We start from the raw sequence: 5355 nt of genomic DNA on the forward strand, positions 1-5355 counted from the left end.
TATGCCAATAAACTGAGCAATCTGGATGAAATGGAGGCCCTCCTGGAAACCTATAAGCTGCCAAGACTGAAACAGGAAGAAATTGACAACCTGAATAGGCCAATAACCAGTAACGAGATTGAAGCAGTGATCAAAAACCTCCCCAAAAACAAGAGTCCAGGGCCTGATGGATGCCCTGGGGAATTCTACCAAACATTCAAAGAAGAAATAATACCTATTCTACTGAAGCTGTTTCAAAAAATAGAAACAGAAGGAAAACTTCCAAACTCATTTTATGAGGCCAGCATTACCTTAATCCCCAAACCAGGCAAAGACCCCATCAAAAAGGAGAATTTCAGACCGATATCCCTGATGAATATGGATTCCAAAATCCTCACGAAAATCCTAGCTAATAGGATCCAACACTACATTGAAAGGATCATCCCCCACAACCAAGTGGGATTTATCCCCGGGATGCAAGTGTGCTTCAACATTTGCAAATCAATCAATGTGATAGAACACATTAATAAGACGAGAGAGAAGAACCATATGGTCCTCTCAATTGATGCAGAAAAAGCATCTGACAAAATACAGCATCCTTTCCTGATTAAAACTCTTCAGAGTATAGGGATAGAGGGAACATTCCTCAAGTTCATAAAATCCATCTATGATAAACCCACAGCGAATATCAGCCTCAATGGGGAAAAGCTGAGAGCTTTTCCCTTAAGATCAAGAACATGAAAAAGATGCCCACTCTTGCCACTATTGTTCAACACAGTACTAGAAGTCCTAGCAACGGCAATCAGACAACAAAAAGAAATACAAGGTATTCAAATCAGCAAAGAAGAAGTGATACTTTTCACAGACGACATGATACTTTATGTGGAAAACCCAAAAGACTCCACCCCCAAATTACTAGAACTCATACAGCAATTCAGTAATGTGGCAGGATACAAAATCAATGCACAGAAATCAGTTGCTTTCTTATACACTAACAATGCAACTGTAGAAAGAGAAATTAAAGAATCGATTCCATTTACAATAGCACCAAAAGCCATAAGATACCTCGGAATAAACCTAACCAAAGAGGTAAAGGATCTATATTCTAGGAATTACAGAACACTCATGAAAGAACTGGAAGAAGACACAAAAAGATGGAAAAACTTTCCATGCTCATGGATCAGAAGAATAAACATTGTTAAAATGTCTATGCTACCCAGAGCAATCTATACCTTCAATGCCATCCCAATCAAAATGCCAATGACATTTTTCAAAGTGCTGGAACAAACAATCCTAAAATTTGTATGGAATCAGAAAAGACCCCGAATCGCCAAGGAGATGTTGAAAAAGAAAAACAAAGCTGGGGGCATCACGTTGCCTGATTTCAAGCTATAGTACAAAGGAGTGATCACCAAGACAGCATGGTACTGGCACAAAAACAGACATATAGACCAATGGAACAGAATAGAGAACCCAGATATGGACCCTCAACTCTATGGTCAAATAATCTTTGACAAAGCAGGAAAAATATGCAATGGAAAAAACACAGTCTTTTCAATAAATGGTGCTGGGAAAATTGGACAGCTATATACAGAAGAATGAAACTCAACCATTCTCTAACACCATACACAAGATAAACTCAAAATGGATGAAAGACCTCAATGTGAGGCAGGAATCCATCAAAATCCTAGAGGAAAACATAGGCAGTAACCTCTTTGACATCAGCCACAGCAACTTCTTTCAAGATTCATCTTCAAAGTCTAGTGAAACAAAATAAAAAATAAAATATTGGGACTTCATCAAGATAAAAAGATTCTGCACAGCAAAGGAAACAGTCAACAAAACAAAGAGGCAACCCACAGAATGGGAGAAGATATTTGCAAATGACACTATAGACAAAGGGCTGATATCCAAGATCTATAAAGAACTTCTCAAACTCAACACCCATAAAACAAATAATCAAGTTGAAAAATGGGCAGAAGACATGAAGAGACACTTCTCAAAAGGAGACATACGAATGGCTAACAGACACATGAAAAAATGTTCATCATCATTAGCCATCAGGGAAATTCAAATCAAAACCACACTGAGATACCACCTTACACCAGTTAGAATGGCAAAAATGGACAGGGAAAGAAAGAACAAATGTTGGAGAGGTTGTGGAGAAAGGGGAACCCTCTTACACTGTTGGTGGGAATGCAAGTTGGTACAGCCACTTTGGAAAACAATGTGGAGGTGCCTCAGAAAATTAAAAATAGAGCTATCCTATGACCCAACAATTGCACTCCTGGGTATTTACCCCAAAGACACAGATGTAGCGAAAAGAAGGGCCATATGCTCCCCAGTGTTCATAGCAGCAATGTCCTCAATAGCCAAACTGTGGAAAGAGCTGAAATGCCCTTCAACAGATGAATGGATAAAGAAGATGTGGTCCATATATGTTACAATGGAATATTACTCAGCCATCAAAAAGGATGAATACCCAACTTTTACATCAACATGGATGGGACTGGAGGAGATTATGTTAAGTGAAATAAGTCAAACAGAGAAAGTCAATTATCATATGGTTTCACTTATTTGTGGAACCTAAGGAATAGCATGGAGGACTTTAGGAGAAGGAAGGGATAAATGAAGGGGGGAAATCGGAGGGAGAGATGAACCATGAGAGACTATGGGCTCTGAGAAATGGACTGACGGTGTTGGAGGGGAGGGGCATTGGGGAATGGGTTAGCCTGATGATGGGTATTAGGGAGGGCATGTACTGCATGGAGCACTGGGTGTTATATGAAAACAAGCGTGGATCATTACATCAAAAACTAATGATGTATTGTATGGTGATTAACATAACATAATAAAATTAAATTAAATTAAAAAAAATAAACTGGATACTCTAACAGCCAGGGTAAATGAGGCAGAAGAGTGAATTAGTGATCTAGAAGATAAGCTGATAGAAAGGAAGGAAGCTGAGGAAAATAGGGATAGGCTGTTAGTAGCACACGAAAATAGACTTAGAGAGATCAATGATGCAATGAAATGTTCCAATGTCAAAATTATTGGGATCCCCAAGGGAGTGGAGGGAGAGAGAGTACTAGAAGGTATATTTGAGCAAATGATACCTGATAACTTCCCTAATCTAAGGAAGGAAACAAACATTCATGTCTTAGAGACAGAGAGGACCCCTCCCAAGATCAATAAAAATAGATCAACACCCCGACATATAATAGTGAAGCTATTTATGTGATGTTAATTGAACATAATAAAAAAAAGAAAGTAGGGATGCCAATGCATTTGAATGTTCATCCTATTTTGTTTTTTAATTAATTAATTAATTATTTATTTTAAATTATTATTATTATTATTATTATTATGTTCTTTTAGCCATCATTATTTTTTGATGTAGTGTTCACTAATTCATTAGTTGCATGTAACACCCAGTGTTCATCATATCACATGCCCTCCTTAATGCCTATCACCCAGTTACCCCATCCCTCACCCACCTCCCCTCCTGCAACCCTCAGTTTGTTTCCCAGAGTCGAGTGTCTCATGGTTTGTCTCCCTCTGATTTCTTCCCATTCAGTTTTCTCTCCCTTCCCCTATGATCTTCTGTGCTATTTCTTATATTCCACATATGAGTGAAACCATATGATCATTGTCTTTCTCTGATTGACGTATTTCACTTAGTATAATACCCTTGAGTTCCATCCATGTCAATGCAAATGATAGGTATTCATCCTTTCAGATGGCTGAGTAATATTCCATTGTTTATCTGAATCACACACATCTTCTTTATCCACTCATCTGTTAAAGGACATCTTGGTTCTTTCCACAGTTTGGCTATTGTGGACATTACTGCTATGAACATTGGGGTGCATGTGCCCCTTCTTTTCACTACATCTGTATCTTTCAGGTAAATACCCAGTAGAGCAATCACTGGGTCATAGGGTAGCTCTATTTTTAACGTCTTGGGGAACCTCTATACTGTTTTCCAGGGTGGCTGCACCAGCTTGCATTCCCACCAACAGTGTAAGAGGGTTGTCCTTTCTCCACATCCTTGCCAACATTTGTTGTTCCCTGTCATCCTGCTTTGGAAAGAGCCTGGAATGATTCCAGGCCTTGGGTACAAAGGAAAACTGTGAGCCAGATAGAAGTGCATGAGAGAGAGAGATTAAAATTCCAGTCAGTATTAAGGAGGGTATGTGATATGATGAGCATTGGGTGTTATACACTAATGAATCATGGAACACTACACCAAAAACTAATGATGTACTATATGTTGGCTAATTGAATTTAAAATAAAAAAATAAATAATAAAAAGAAAGTTGCATTCTAAAAAAAAAAAAGATTCCAGTAAATAGCAGCAAAAAAGGAGAGGAACAAATTTCCTCCCACTTGAGGATTCATAAGAGTCCATGGCACAGTTGTTAAAAATTAAGATTCTTGGGTTTAATACTGAGAATTTCTGATATAAAACAAATCATTGTGCCCTGAAATAGGCATTTTAAATAATGCTGTGATTCTGGTGTAGGTTGACACCATCCTGCTAATCTAGTTGTTCAGCCAAAGTGACAGGAGCTTCAAATGAATCAGTGTATTTTAAAAATAGGAGAGAAGGGAAGAAAGGTCTAGAAGTAGAATAAAGCATTAGCTCAAACCCCATATTCCAAGGTAATGAAGGTGGAATTATTTTCTCATTCGTCTGTTGTAGATGAAATAACGTCTCCCAGGGGTAGACTCAACTCAGGTAATGTCAGGATGTATAGAAAATGCCAAGTAAATAATCTGAGGATAGAAGTGAGTTTACTAATTATGGAACAGGAGATCCCAATGGTACATTGGAGAGTTTTAGAGGGATACTGGCAGGTGTCTGGGAAAAGGAAAGGAATTCCATTATGGGAATTACAGTGTGGAAAACTATAGATGACCAAGATATGTTTACATTTTAGAAGAGGACTGAGAAAACTGTGTTGGGACGTGCTGTGGATGTAGCCATGTACTTATTTGTCAACATTATTAATCTAATCACAAATATTTATGACTATATACTAAGAGCCAGGCACTGCTATAAAATGATGAACAAGTCAGGGGGGCGCCTGGGTGGCTCAGTCATTAAGCGTCTGCCTTTGGCTCAGGTCATGATCTCAGGGTCCTGGGATCGAGCCCCGCATCAGGCTCACTGCTCCGCGGAGAGCCTGCTTCTCCCTCTCCCACTCCCCCTGCTTGTGTTCCCTCTCTCGCTGTGTCTCTCTCTGTCAAATAAATAAATAAAATCTTTTAAAAAAATGATGAACAAGTCAGGAAAGATCACTTCCTTCATAGACATTCTAGGTATTTCCTTAGGTAAGTGGCTTTTTCAGGAAACTGCAGACTGTTCTATAT

The sequence above is a fragment of the Phoca vitulina genome, unplaced genomic scaffold (genome assembly GCF_004348235.1).
Source record: "Phoca vitulina isolate PV1807 unplaced genomic scaffold, GSC_HSeal_1.0 scaffold129, whole genome shotgun sequence".
NCBI classification, from domain to species: Eukaryota; Metazoa; Chordata; class Mammalia; order Carnivora; family Phocidae; genus Phoca; species Phoca vitulina.